Raw genomic sequence first — 16,752 nt, 5'->3', positions numbered from 1 at the left:
GTAACACTTTTTTTTTCAAACGGTCTCATTTAAGGGTAATCACAACTCCTACGAGAGGAGCCCCACCACCCCACTCAGGCCAGACTATGTTGTCTTAGCCGGATCCACGCTGGCATCCGAGTTTGCCTTGGGCTTTCCTAGTAAAACCCGACAGCCCCAACCCACACGAAGGCACGACGGTCGAGTTAACCAGAATGAGTCTGGAAACACACGGTAAAATCTAGGCGGTATCAGGATTCGAACCCAGGCCAAAGGCCGGGTCATCCATCACTTGCCATGTGAACGACCACTCCGATGGAATGGCACCCACAGCCCCATTGTTACACTTAATTTATGTATTATATTTTATTTTTTTTTTCAATACTAAAGGTTATTTTACCCATTTGAACTGAACTGAAAATAAAGTTACTGTTAATGCCCAAAGTTGCTACGAAATTGAAAGCACGAAACCCAAACTAGTTAAATGTTTTTGTTTGGTATTCAAACATGTTATTTTTCCCAAACCACATGGACTACTTGTGTAGTTAACTCAAAGTTCTAACACACATATGACATAAATCCATATCACAATGACGAACAAAGAGAACAATAAAACTTCGATGAGAAACAAAACTGTTGATTCAAACTATTCGTGATCATGCCAATTGAAAGCATCAAATCAAAAACCCATATTTAGAATATCATGATTAGTTTCAAGATATTCATGTTCTTTAGAACTAATGTTGTATAATGAGCTTAGACAACCAAACAAACACAAAATATATTACTTCGAAATAGATAAAACTGAATGATAGTCTCTTTCAATATCGCGCAGGGCCTCTTTAAGAAGAATATATGCCACTACTTGGTGAATGAAACTAGTCTTCTTGCACAAAACTATTAACCCTGAAAAACCAACAATATGACCAAGTAAACTTATCATCAGTTAATATTATTACATAAATAAACTCGTTTCTTAATTGCGGAACTTACCCAATATCGCCGTTTTTATTCAAACACTAACCGATCATGTATCTGATTATTGTGAAATGATGTTTCGCTAAATCAAATGGCAATATATACTGAAAAACACGGAGTTTATTTTGAAATGGTCTTTTAAATAAGTGTCTTTTTTTTTTCTTTTTTTCTTTTTTGCACTTATGCTCACAAAATTTAAGCTAAAGATTTAACAATCAAAACAGAATGAAAAGAAACTATGTGCCAGACATAACTTAATATGCTTTAAATTTTGTCTCACTCTAAAAGCGAGTCACTTTTATTTGAATTATTTGTTTGATCTTTTTACTATACTGTTTATGACATTGATGAATAGATAATGTTGTCTGATATAACATTACAAGTCTTGTGGCATTTCTGATGGATATCCAATATTCCAATTTTGGCATCAATGTTGATGGTGCTTTGAGCATGTTAGTGAACGAGGAGTGGATAGAGTTGTGAAAAAGTTATCTGAAGGATTTTGTAAATTGACAAAGAATCTAAAATGCAAATAGAATGACTAATTTATAAAAAAGCAAAGTACAATAAAAGAATATGTATTATGTAAAGAGAAAAATCATTGAAAAGGTGATTGAGTAGAACTTAAAAAACGCTACATCAGCGTTTGCAAACCGTTGACACTGGTCAAAAATAAAATAAGTTGGCTAGTCTGTGATTCAAACAGATTGGTTTTTGATTCATTTCTGACAGTTTATTGGCTTAATAGTCAGGTGCGATTTTATAAACTCTCAACACTATTTTTGATCAAAGGTTTTGAAAGAATCTTTCTTTAGAAGATTAATTTTAGATTCAAAATTGCTCAGCAAGAAATAAATAGCATGAACTACAAATAGATAAAGTAAATTGGGGAATGAGACAAAGCCAAATCTTTCAACATAAGGAATGATATTTAGTAAAACAACTTTGATCCCACTTGATTAGAATTTAGAACTGACTTGGTCATTGAATAAGGTATGGAAAGAGAACAGTTTTGGACTTATTGAAACAAATTTATTCTTTGACGAAAGGCAGACTAGCCGTCCCACAGTTGATACAAAATCGATAGACTGTGCGACCATGGATCGGCTGTACTAATACTAGTCAACTTTGTTACCCCCTCTCCCTGTTTGGCTAATGGCTATATAAGCATTACATCCTTTTTAAAGTTAATCATACGACAACTAGGTCCACATACTTACGCAAAATGAGTCTAACACCTTTCACGGGTTAAAATGATAATACAATGATTTTTAAGTTAGATTATAATCATGAGTAATATGTTAAATAAAATGAGTCGGTGTGCTTATTAATTGTAAGGACCTATCATTTACCAACTTTATGCATGTAACTTGAAAGGGGTGACCACTACCCAAATAATGATAAGCGTAGATGAGATAACTACCAAGATTAATTAGTGAGAAGGCTATCAGGCGATCATTACACAAATTAGTGAGATGATTATTGGTGATGTCTAACTATATAAAGATGTTATGGGGCTCATTGGCTTCTTAATGTGGCGCTAAAATAGCGATCACTACAAAATTATATGAGATGTGAAGAGGTGATGACTATCTTTTTAGCTAGACGTTGTCACGACGATCTCTACTGGTTTAAAGATAATGATCAAGAAGTAATATGGATTTGTTAATATCCAATGAAACCTTATACACCCGTGGTGCTATCTTTTCCCTTGCATTTTTATATACTTACAAATTACATACTATTTTCATAAACAAAAAAAACACTGTTCAAAATTAAAAGAAATTATAAATAAACATACTCATCCCTTCTAAGTTCTCAACATCTCATAGTTCATTATAGTAACCAATTTTGTTATGTATTTTAAAGCACAATTAATTTAAAAAAATCACCCTTAGTTTTTTCACATACAATAACTTGCCTTATCATTTATTTCGTTCATTTTTCTAACTCTCATTCACGTTCTAAGTTTGCTTCCTCGAGCAAGTAAGTCGTGATCTAAGATTTATTAGCCAAACTATAAACACCAATTCGAAAAGACGGCAAATCAAACTAACATGTTTAGGCTATGTGTAGTAGAGGGCCTACAAAATGGGGTGTTTTGCGCTATGTGGCGCCCAATCAGCAAATTGTATGCTTTTGTTTTTGAGATGTAATGGTGTTGTAGTCTAATATATATATATATATATATATATATATATATATATATATATATATATATATATCACACAATCAATAATAATAATAATAAGAGAAGCAGAAGAGAAGAGCGACAAATAGTTGTCCCCCTATCTCCCCACAAATCGCGCGGGGGGGGGGGGTGTTCTCACCCTCGGTCGCCCAAAATGTAACACCCCGTAACCGCAGCGGAAACGTACACGGGATGCAACAGACACATCTGATATCAACAGCATTGCTTATAAAGAAAATACCACTACATTAATTTATAACATATTACATTGTTGCGAGTTGCGTTATTGTCTAGGTGTCACACACATATATTACCAATAAGACATTAATATATATTCATTACAAAATACAGAGCAGCAAGCTTCCAACAGGTAGCACAGATAGTTAAGCACATATCAATCATTCCAACCTGGGCATACCTAGAAAGCATGTAAAGAAAACGGGTCAACTACGAATAGTTGGTGAGTTTCACTAATTTAAATAAACCATAGATCAGTATAAAAATCATATGTTAACGATGAAATTATGCTAAGCTCGTTAATGAAAACTCTATTAATCCCAAAAACACAATAAATGACCCCTGGGGACACTGTTAACCCAGAACATATCCAATAACCCCTGGGGACACTGTTAACCCAGTACATATCAAATAACCCCTGGGGACACTGTTAACCCAGTACATATCAAATAACCCCTGGGGACACTGTTAACCCAGCACATATCAAATACCCTCTGGGGACACTGTTAACCCAGAACCATATCCAATAACCTCTGGGGACACTGTTAACCCAGAAACATATCCAATACCCTCTGGGAACACTGTTAACCCAGAAATATATCCAATAACCCTCTGGGAACTAAGTTACCCCAGAACAATTCCACCCGATAAACAAATTATCTATTCTATGCATCATACCATATATATATATATAAAAATATACAAGTGTTTCCATACGATCGGTATGTACTTAGATAATTTAACACAATCATGCTTTCCGCCCGGGAAAAATATTAAAACAGTTCATTAAAAGGGGCTCGTGAAAACTCACCTTTTTGTGAGTCTGTGGGTAATACAATGAACAGCTACGTGCCTGGATCTGTAATATAATATCTAGTCGTTACTATATAATTCCCATAAACTAAATCCGTATTAATCGGTACATCTGGGGACATTGTTAACCCAGTACTGTACTCGATCCGGGGACAACGTTAACCCCGCGACACTTCTAAGGACTCAGATGGTAACATTGCTTAGAGTTTGACAGTCAATTTAGTTAAAGTGATGAAATTATAGCTCGGTTTGACACCCCGTTTGGCCGCGGGGCCCGCTTCCGGTATTTCGGTGCCGGAAACGGTAAAATCGGGTAAAATTACCCAAATCATCCGAATTATTTTCGGATGATTTATTTCTACTTAATTTACTTAGATTTATGAAAATAGTCCATTTTTAAAGTTTTCGTGTACCAGTCAGCTCGCTTATGCGAACTTTGCCGGTTTACACGTTTTAAGCTTTAAATATTTGTTTTTACGTTCTTTTTAGCACAAATAATTACCCGTTTAGTCTCGGGTCTTGAATTTTTGCACAAAACTTATTTTGACAGAAAGAAAATTTTACAAAATTTTTCCAGATTTATTTTCTTATATTTACATTTATTTATCTATTTTTAAATCTTATTATAACACTAAATATGTCAAAAATACCAAAACACTTTAGAAAAATCCCAAATTTTTCTGGGATGATCTATGTCATCCTCATAACTTCCTGGAATTTTTCCAGATTTATTTTCCTATATTTACATTTATTTATCTATTTTTAAATCTTATTAAAACACTAAATATGTCAAAAATAACAAAACACTTTAGAAAAATCCCAAATTTTTCTGGGATGATCTCTGTCATCCTCATAACTTCCTGGAATTTTTCCAGAATTTAAAACTTATTTTTCAAGCCATTTTCACCCAAAACCGAGCTAGAAAGCCCTAGAACTCGTTTCACCGAAAAGCCTACTTAGACTTTTCCAACTGAGCTCAAATTTTGTGGGTGAATTTTATATGTTATAAAAAGCTTATCTTAAATTTTCCAGAATTTTTCATCATGTTTAGCTATTTTTCACTATTTTTGGCCAAAACCGAGCATTAAATTCACCAAATATTTATCTTTTATCCAAAAATTACCAAACATTCACAGATCTCATATTTTCATGTGTAGATCATCTCTGTGAAATTTCGTGACCCGACTCTAAGCACACGAAAATCTGTCCAAATCTCATATACACACGAAAACCGAACTATCTTGTGTTTTCTAGCTTTAGATCGCAAGGATCTCGGTTTCTAGCCTTTGCTAGCCGCTAGATACAACACTTACAAGCACCATAACACTATACCAAGCAAACTATACCAACAATCAAACCATTTCTTTCAAAGTGTCGGTTTTTATGTAAAAACAAAGGTTTTAACCGTAAAAATCCGTTCTCGACTCTTTTTACTCATTTCTTGGACCAAGATCCCTTGTATAACATGTATACATCTCTTGATCGTGCAAGAGTCGGTTTCATCTCGGGTTTTCACCCATCTTCCACTTGGAAAACTCATTTGACAAGATTTCAACCGTAAAATTTCGTTCTAAACACTTTTAACTCATCACTTAGATCAAGATCCTTTGTATAACTTGTATACATCCCTTGATCACACGAGAATCGGTTCCATCTCGGGTTTTCACCCATTTTTCACATGAAACTTCCTTTTCTCAAGATTATAAAGTTATAAACAAGAATTTAAGCCTTAAAACATGAGTATACCTTGAAGATTTTGGTTAGAGATCAAGGAATTAGATGGTTGCTTGAAAGATATGAAGAGAATTGAGAGAGTTGATGTGAAAAAAAAAGAAAATGTAATGTGTAATGGGGGTGTGGGTGGCCGGTTCTATTGGTGGTGTGTGGGGGGCCCACATCTCAAACCATGGCCACACATTTGGATTACACAATCCAGATAATGTTGTGGATAGTCTGGTTCAGTTCGTTTCTCGTTTAAACTCGTAATTCGGCTTAAAACGAGCATAAAATGGTCGTTTTTCGGGTTAAAATAAAATTTACATAAAACTGATTTAAAAACTTTAAAAACTTAACCCATGACATTAAAACATCATATTGTCGGTATTTGTGCATCTTTTTCGGTTTGATTGATCGTCTCTTGCTTGGTTTGGTGTTAAAGGTTTCGTTTAGCGTACCGACGTACCATTAAATCGAAATCCTTTTTCTGTGCTATAATTCACCTATCCCGAAGCATTAATACTTCGTATATATCACTAAACATTATATACATCGTCTATAATGTAATTCCCGATCCGTTCGGGTTTCAATAACCGATCATTTATTAATTGTAATTCCAATACGATTCACTATATAATTGAGTATGATTCATACTGTGAACCATATATATTCGTATCAATGTGCTATAACTCATATAATCAATATTAAATAGCACGTAAATAGTATATACCGGCTAGGGTATACCTGGATTTGCCGGAATCGTTACATTCTCCCCCCGTTATAAAAATTTCGTCCTCGAAATTTTACGCGTCAACTACTTCCTTTTGAGGAAATAGGTGGGGGTATTTCTTCCGAAATTCGTCCTTTCGTTCCCAAGTAAATTCTGGGCCTCGTTGCGAATGCCATCTAACCTTGACCAACGAGATCTTATTGTGTCTAAGTTGCTTGATTTTCCCGTCTACTATTTCTATGGGCTCCTCTACAATGTTGAGCCTATCACTTATTTGAACACCCTCTAAGGGTAACACCGATGTCTCATCCGCCAGACATCTTTTCAAATTTGACACATGAAACACATTATGAACTGCACTTAGTTCATCAGGCAGTTCTAATCGGTAAGCTACAGGACCGATTTTTGCAATAATATCAAATGGTCCAATGTATCTCGGGGCTAACTTCCCCGCCTTTCCAAATCTAACCACACCCTTCCACGATGATACTTTCAAATATACCTTTTCACCCTTCTCAAATGACAACGGTTTTCGACGGGTATCGGCATAACTCTTCTGCCGATCCCGCGCGGCTTTCAAGTTGTTCTTAATTTCAAGAATCTTGCTGGTCGTCTCCTGGACCAGATCCGATCTAATGACCTGCGGGTCTCCCACTTCAGACCAGCAAAGTGGTGATCGGCACTTCCGCCCATACAATGCTTCATAAGGTGCTGCCTTTATACTGCTATGGTAACTGTTATTATAGGAAAATTCAACGAGTGGGAGATGTTGATCCCAATTTCCCTTAAAGTCCAGTACGCAGGCACGAAGCAAATCCTCCAAAGTTTGAATGGTCCTCTCAGACTGACCATCGGTCTGAGGGTGGTAAGCTGTGCTTAGGTCAATACGTGTTCCCAATGCTTCTTGGACAGCTTGCCAAAGTTTGGAGGTGAAATGGCTATCCCTATCGGAGATGATCGAGATGGGGATGCCATGACGAGACACTATTTCATTTATATAAATTTGCGCAAGTCTCTCAGTGTTATAATTATTCCTAATTGGAATGAAATGTGCTGATTTGGTTAATCGATCCACGATTACCCAAATTGCATCATGACCTCGGGGCGTCTTGGGGAGATGCGTCACAAAATCCATTGTGATCTGTTCCCACTTCCTCTCCGGAATTTCTGGTTGTTGTAACATTCCCGAAGGTTTCTGGTGCTCCGCCTTAACCCTCGCACACGTCGTACACTTGCCGACGTATGTGGCTATATCCTTTTTCATACCTGGCCACCAGTAAAATTCTTTCACATCCTGGTACATTTTATCAGATCCCGGATGTATGGAATATTTCGACTTATGCGCTTCGTCCATGATTAATTCACGAAGGTCATGGAGGGTCGGAATCCAAATCCGATTTTTGAAATAGAGAATTTCGTCCACACGCTGTTCGAAATTCTTCTCATTCCCGTAAAGTCCTTCTTTATCCAATTGGTCCTCTTTCAACGCCTCGCGTTGAGCGACTCGAATCAAATCCGAAAGGTTTGACTGGACTATCATTCCCAACGCCCGCACTCGCAATGGTTTAACCCGATCCTTCCTACTCAAGGCATCGGCTACGACGTTAGCCTTGCCGGGGTGATATCGTATGTCACAGTCATAGTCACTTAATAATTCGACCCACCTTCGTTGTCTCATATTCAGTTCTTTCTGATCGAATATGTGCTGCAAACTTTTATGATCAGTGAATATGGTGCACTTTGTACCGTAGAGATAGTGTCTCCAGATTTTAAGTGCAAAGATGACTGCTCCCAGTTCCAAGTCATGAGTAGTGTAGTTTTTCTCATGAACTTTTAACTGTCGAGACGCATAGGCTATGACCTTTTTATTTTGCATTAACACACATCCTAACCCTTTACGGGATGCGTCACAATATACAACAAATCCATCGTCTCCGTCGGGGAGACTTAAGATTGGCGCTTGACACAACCTTTGCTTTAGCGTTTGAAACGCCGCTTCCTGCTCTTCACCCCATTCATACTTCCGATCCTTTTGAGTCAGGAGGGTTAAAGGTTGGGCGATGCTGGAAAAGTTCTCTATAAATCGACGATAGTATCCAGCTAAGCCTAAGAATTGGCGGATTTCCTTCGGAGATTTAGGCGCTTGCCAATCCTTAATTGCTTCAACTTTACTCGGATCAACGTGTATTCCTTGGTGGTTTATAACGTGACCGAGGAATTGCACCTCTTGTAACCAGAAGTTATACTTGGAGAATTTTGCATACAACTTCTCCTGATCCAAAAGCTCCAAAATTAACCTCAAATGTCGCTCATGTTCTTCTTTACTTTTTAAATATATCAAAATATCGTCAATAAATACAATGACGAATTTGTCGAGGTAGGGTTTACAGACTCGGTTCATGAGATCCATGAACACCGCTGGCGCATTTGTTAGCCCAAAAGGCATAACTAAAAATTCGTAGTGGCCGTAGCGAGTCCGAAACGCGGTTTTTTTTTGGGATATCCTCCTCTTGAATTCTAACTTGGTGGTATCCCGATCTAAGATCAATTTTTGAGAAATAGCTCGCACCTTGTAGTTGGTCGAACAAATCATCGATTCGGGGAAGAGGATACCTATTTTTGATGGTTAATTTGTTCAATTCCCTGTAGTCAATGCACATTCGAAGGCTTCCGTCCTTCTTTTTCACAAATAGTACAGGTGCACCCCACGGGGAATAGCTGGGAAGAATAAATCCCTTATCCAACAATTCCTGCAACTGGTTGGATAGTTCTTGCATCTCGGACGGTGCAAGTCTGTAAGGGGCCTTAGCAACAGGGCCGGCTTGAGGTAATAAGTCGATTCTGAATTCGACTTGTCGGGTTGGCGGTAATCCAGGAAGTTCTTCTGGGAAAACTTGTGGAAATTCGCGTACCACGGGAATATCGTCCACTCGTTTTTCCTCAGAATCAGTGGCCGTCAGGCTCGCTAGATACGCCACACATCCCTGACGCATATATTTTAGCGCCTTGAGGTGAGATATAAATGGCATCATATTGCCCGATTTATCACCCTGCACTAACACTTCTTCGTCATCCGACACCCAGATTTTGACGAGTTTCTTTTCACAATTTATTTCTACCTTGTTGCGTGCTAACCAATCCATTCCCACTATCACATCAAAACTACCCAGTTCTACTGGTAACAAGTCAATCAGGAAGGATTGTTCGTTTAGAATAAAAGGACAATTCCGAACAATTTGATTGACTATCATGGTCTTACCGTTAGCAACTTCTACGGTATAGGGTTCTATGGATTCACTAACCGGCATGTTTGCTAATGACAGGAATTTAACGGAGACGAAACTTCTATCAGCACCCGTATCAAATAATACAGAAGCGTAATGGTCAGAAACAAGGAATGTACCTGTCACTACGCTGGGGTCCTGACGTGCTTCGCTCGCCCCTATCACGAAAGCTCGGCTTCTCGCCGGGTTGGACGACGATGCCTGACCCGCGGGTTGCTGCCCATTTCTCCCTTGATTCAGCTTCGGACAGTTTTTCCTGAAGTGATCTGTGCTACCGCATTCGTAGCAAGCACGGCTGGTGGTCACCAATTGGTTTCCTTGGGGGTTTTGCTGTTGGGTTGGTTGGTTCCTAAATGATTGCGCACGGATAGGTTGCGGTTGACGGTTCAGGTTGTTCAAGTTTGTCCTACAACTGGGTGCGTAGTGCCCAAACCTGCCACACCGGTGGCACACCACCTCTTTGCACGCGCCACCATGGTGGTAACCACATTTCCCACATTTAGGAAACGTTCCCCTCTGCGGTTCTTGCCTTCCGCCCGAACTAGTCATGGCGTAGTTCTGGGCAGTGGGTCTAGCACGTTTACCTTGCTGTTTCTCCCGGATCCTATTGTCATACGTACCTCGCTTTCCTCCAGCCGACTCTCCTGTCGTCTTTAGCGATCCACTCCTTAAGAAATCATACGTGACAATACCAGCCTGTGTCACTGCACCCTCATATGTCTGGTGTCCTCCCGCGTTAACTATACTCCTCACTACTGGAGTAAGTCCCCAAATACAACGTTCCACCCTCTTTGACTCTGGGGTGACCAACCACGGCACCAATCGTGACTGTGACATCTGCCCCGATCCGACCCGACCCAGGTACCCGTTTCTCTGACCCGATCTCTCTTTTATTATTTAATATTTATACTTATATTTTACTTTTAATAATACTATATATTTTCCTTCCCGCCTCTCTCTCTCTCTTTCTTTCCGCTATCCCGTCCCTCTTCCTTCTCTCTTTCCGCCTTCTTTTCCCTCTTGTCGCCGTCCCGCCCTTACGCCTTGTTTCCCTCCTCTTTGCTTGTCCTTTGGTTCTTCCCGCCTAAGGATGTCTGCAGCTCCACGCGCCAGACTCCTTACATGGAAGCCTGCGTGAAGACATCTTGTTCCTGCGATGCGTGAAAAGAACTCTTCTCGCAGCGCGCTAAGAATGCATGTTCTTCCCGCAATGCGCTAAGAATGTATGTTCTTCCCGCGATGCGCTTAGAATTCTTGCAGCACGCTAAGGATTTGTGATTCTTCCCGCAGTGCGCTAAGGAATGTTGTGCCAAGCCTTCGCGCTCCGCGCACATCATCCTTCCCGCGCTTAACCCTTGTATCTTCTGTTTAATCTAGCCGTTTGTTTTGTGTTGTCTTATCTTCTGTGCTGTTGACCTAACCTATCTAATGTCTGAATAGTTACTTTCGGCGCAGCATGCGTACCAACCCCCATTGGTTGGTAGAAAAAGTGACTGACATTATCTTTTGAGATCTGCTTTTGCCATGCTTGACCAGTACCTTTATCTGACCCGCCCATTGCCTGTTACTGTTTCCCTGACAGCTTTATCTTGCCCCTGCAGCTGCCATATCTTTTGATATCTTTTGCTTTTGGATTCTTATGCTTTTTGATATCTTTTGCTTTTTAAGATCTTTTCCCCTTTTCTAGGGATTATGTCTCCTAGGGTTTCTCTATAAATAATAGTATTATTTTTTTCTAACACATCACACACAAAACACTTGATCTCTCCTGTTCTCTTGCTCCTTGCTCTCTCTGCCAGTCTTCCTCTCTGCCTCCGTCTTCCTCCTTGTTCTTCCTGCTTTTCCGGTAATATATATTATAATTTACTTATTAATTATGCTAACTTATAATCAAGACTTGAAACAAATCATTAAAACAATAATCTTTAATTATAGGTTAACCTTGCTTGTTTAAAAGTTGGTTCTTGCTTTATCTATCACCGCATCGTTTATCAAGTGAGTTATCTCGTATCTAATCCCTTTTTATTTTAAATGCTTTGGGATGTTCATGTGTTCATACAAAACTTGAGTCTTAAACTTGTTTATGAACTTTAGTCGCGCAGTATCCCATGTGTTGAGGACGTTTACTTGGCTGTTTATTTGTATGTGTGTATCATTAACCGCTTTGTTCGGCCTATTCCGCAGTTCCGTTGGTACCATTAGTTGAACACGGGAGACCTATCGTTTACGGTTTTCTTTGTTTTAACACTTGCACAGATGTTTTCTCGTTTTTATGCTCAATTGGGAGCATGGATTGAACTATGATCTATGAACTATCTTAGGCTTGATCACAATCTGATTACACCCTTGTTAAACTCTAGACATACACGTGTTGCGCGCAGATTTATGATTATCTATGTATTGTATTAAACTTGATTTCTCACCAACACGCAAGTGTTTGACGTTTATTTTAACACATGTTCAGGTTTGCAGTAGCTGTTTTGGAGCTTGTGGACACGTAGGACGTTTTTACTTTTGGACCTAGAATTAAAATGTATCAAGACAAGTTAATGTTGTTTGAATGTTATAATTTATAATATATTGATTTATGTTTGATTTATGTTCTTTATTTTCCCCGCTGCGCGTGCGCGATAAAATGTGTATTAATAAATATTGACACCAATAGTGTCGCGAGTAATGAAGCAATATGTGGCGCCCCGATGTATAATCCGCCTTTGGTCGGGGTGTTACAGATTGGTATCAGAGCTCGTTGACTTTAGGATAGGTGGTTAGACGTAACGGCCTAGAATACCTAAGAGTCCCTTCTCGCGCATGAGAGAAATCTCATGTTTGCGCGCTTTATTGTTAATTACTCGTTATTTATGAATATGCTCGCGCTTGCGCAGTATATGATTTTATTCCGCGATATTTCGATTTTTGTGAATTTCGATTTTTATTGATTTTACTTACATATTCGTTTGTTGGGATTGAAAATCCGAAAAGTCATGGTGATACATGAATAGTTGATTTTCAATTTCCATTTACGATTATGTTCTGAGGTTGGAGACTTGAAAAGTCATGGTGATACATGAATTGTCAACCTCCAATACTCATTTTCTTGTATGTTTTATATTGAGGATTGAAAAGTCATGGTGATACATGAATCGTCAATCTCCAATACTCGTTTGCCCATATATTTTAAATTGGGAATTCGGAAAGTCATGGTGATACATGAATTGTCGATTCTTGATTCGAATTTGTTACCTTTATTAAGTCTGCATTTAGGATCATTTATTTTACTTTAACTTTTGATAGTACCTAACTCCGTGAAACCAAGCTTTATAAGATTAAAACTTTGCGCTAAAACCAAGATATTAACTAAAAATTTAAAACTTTTATAGAATGCCTCCGCTATCTCCGCCGATTTCAGAGAAGAGAAGCCTCGCGCGTGCGTAGACAGCAACGTTCCCAGGAAATGGCCGCCGCAATAGCCCAAGCTTTGAGCCAAAACAATGCTAATACCTCCAGTTATAACATTAAGTCCTTTAATGCGGGTAACCCTCAGAAGTTCACAGGTCTTGAAGGAGCCACCGTGATGCTCCAATGGCTTGAGAAGATTGAAAACGCTTTCCTCCATACCCAATGCCCCTCAGAAAGACGAACCCTATATGCTTCCAGTGTCTTGGAATCCAGAGCGCTTACATGGTGGAATGGAGTAGCTCATGCGCGTGGCGCAGAGGCTGCTTCTAGCATGACATGGGAGGAATTCAAGGAAATTCTTACGCGAGAATTCTGCCCTCCCAACGAAGTTAAGCGCCTGGAGGAAGAATTCTGGAACTTGAAGCAATACAGCGGTGAAGCGCTGCGAGTACGCGACGCGCTTCCACGAGCTAAGCTTACTGGTCCCTCACCTTGTTACCCCCTTCCCGCCGAGCCATAGAGAAATTCCTTGGGGTCTCCCCATGGAAATTCAAGATTCTGTATGGGCCAGAAACCCAGTAACCCTCTCTGACGCCATCGAATTGGCCGCTGTGCTCAGCGACAACCATGTCAGAGCAGGAACCCTGTTCCTGCGGGGAACTGAGAAGACCAAACCCAAGACTGTCCCTGAACCAACAGAAACCAAACCAGAACCCTCAAACCATAACCAGAAACGTAGGCGCAGACAAGCCTATGCGCTTACCAACCCGCCCATTGTCCAGCAAACCAATTTATCAACCAGTTTACGCGCCTAACCCACTGTCAACCTACCCAGCACCTCCTGTAGTCCACAACTATGCCTTAACCAATCCAGCACTTACTGCCCCGCCAACTAAGAAACCTTACACAGGAAACCAACCCTTTTGCCCAACCTGTAGACTTCATCACCCACTCAAGTCCCGTGTCGACAATGTAACCGATGTGCCGCGTAGGTCACTCCGTTGAGTACTGTAGAACCCCTCCCTCCAATCCGATTGCGCCAACACCACCAGCCTACCCGCAGAACCCACAGCCAACTTACCAAAACCCACGACCCAGATCGTGCTTTAACTGCGGTGATCCAAGTCATTTCCGGAACGCGTGCCCAAGGCTACAAGTTCAGATTACTCAAGCGAATCCGGTGAACCAAATTTCGAACCAAGTGACGCGTGGCCGAGCTTTAACATAACCGCGCACCAAGCGCAAGCGAATAACGACGTAGTTAATGGTACATTTTTGCTTAACGGATTTTATGCATCTATGCTTTTTGATACTGGCGCCGATAGAAGTTTTATCTCTCGCGCCTTTGAGCGGAAGCTTGCGCGACCCGCGCGATAACTTAAAAGAAGATTTTTCAGTTGAATTGGCTAATGGCGAAACTGTTTTAATAAACTCGGTGATTAAAGATTGTACGCTTAACCTTAACGAAAACGATTTCTAATCGACCTCATCCCTATGCCTCTTGGAAGCTTTGATGTTATCATTGGTATGGACTGGCTCTCGAAGAATCGCGCCGAAGTTATTTGCGCCAAGAAGATGATTCGCATTCCTCGAGAAAATGGTGATCTTCATATCTACGGCGAAAAACCCTCCAGTGGTCTTAAACTTATGTCTTGCGCCGAAGCCCAAAGACTCATGCGGAAGAAGTGTATTGCATTTCTAGCCCATGTGGTTAAACCCGATGAAGGAAAGAAGCTTCGCGATATCCCTGTTGTGCGTGATTTTCCTGAAGTTTTTCCTGATGATCTTCCTGGTATCCCTCCCGCTCGTGAAGTCGAGTTTCGTGTTGATCTTGTCCCTGGTGCTTCCCCCGTTGCTAATCTCCTTACCGTCTTGCACCCGCTGAGATGCAAGAATTGGCCAGCCAACTTCAAGAGTTGACTGCTAAAGGATTCATTCGCCCTAGCTCTTCGCCCTGGGGTGCTCCGGTGTTGTTCGTTAAAAAGAAAGATGGATCGTTTCGCATGTGTATTGATTACCGCGAGTTGAACAAACTCACCATTAAAAACCGGTATCCCTTACCGCGTATTGACGACCTCTTTGATCAACTCCAAGGTGCCTCTTGTTTCTCGAAGATCGATCTCCGCTCTGGCTATCATCAGTTGCGTATCCGCGATGAAGATATTCCGAAGACTGCTTTTCGTACTCGTTATGGCCATTTTGAATTCTTGGTCATGTCCTTCGGTTTAACCAACGCACCCGCCGTTTTCATGGATCTTATGAATCGGGTGTGTAGGCCTTTCTTGGATAAATTCGTGATTGTGTTTATCGATGATGTTCTGGTGTATTCTAAGACCAAGGCCGAGCATGAGCAACATCTCCGATTGGTATTGCAAAAGCTTAGAGCCGAGCAACTCTATGCTAAGCTTTCCAAGTGTGAATTTTGGTCGGATGAAGTACAGTTTCTTGGTCATGTTGTAAACAAGATGGGTATTCATGTCGACCCATCCAAGATTGAAGCAATCAAGAACTGGATTACGCCATCCTCTCCTTCTGAGATCCGTTCCTTTCTGGGCTTAGCTGGTTATTACCGGCGTTTCATTTCGAACTTCTCAAAGATCGCTTTGCCTTTAACAGCTCTGACGCACAAAGGTAAACCATATATTTGGGGCTCGAAGCAAGAAGAAGCCTTTCTGACGCTCAAGCGTTTGTTGTGTGAAGCTCCTGTTCTTGCGCTACCTGAGGGTAATGATGATTTTGTCGTGTATTGCGATGCATCCAACCAAGGTCTCGGTTGTGTTCTTATGCAACAAGGCAAGGTTATCGCTTACGCATCAAGGCAACTCAAGGTTCATGAAAAGAATTATACAACTCACGACCTCGAGCTTGGTGCAGTTGTTTTTGCCTTGAAGATCTGGAGACACTACCTTTATGGTACTAAGTGTATCCTTTACACTGACCATAAAAGCCTTCAGCATATCTTTGATCAAAAGGAACTTAACATGAGGCAACGCCGATGGAACGAACTCATCAGCGATTACGATTGTGAGATCCGGTATCATCCTGGTAAGGCTAATGTGGTAGCCGATGCGCTCAGCCGAAAACCCTGCCAGCTTAACTGTATATTGCCGCGCACCCAGCTTCACTTCGCGCCGATTCAAAGCAACCTTGAATCGCGTATTCGTGACGCGCAGCGCGCATCCATCAGTAATGGTAACCTTCGCGCCGAGTTAGCGTGTGGCGCGGAAGCACTCTTTGTCCCTAATCTGAGTGGAATTCTCTGCTATCTCAATCGCATCTGGATCCCTTGTGATGAGGATCTTCGCGCTGATATCCTGAGTGAAGCGCACAAATCTCGATATTCTATTCATCCCTGGCGCTGATAAGATGTACAAGGATTTGCGCATTACTTATTGGTGGCCTGGCATGAAAAAGGATATTGCTGT

Source organism: Bidens hawaiensis, unplaced genomic scaffold (assembly GCF_021521415.1).
Source record: "Bidens hawaiensis isolate Kalapana, Puna unplaced genomic scaffold, B.hawaiensis_p1.1 tig00064748_1, whole genome shotgun sequence".
NCBI lineage: Eukaryota > Viridiplantae > Streptophyta > Magnoliopsida > Asterales > Asteraceae > Bidens > Bidens hawaiensis.
The sequence above is the reverse complement of the archived record's forward strand: the minus strand, read 5'-3'. Positions refer to the sequence as shown.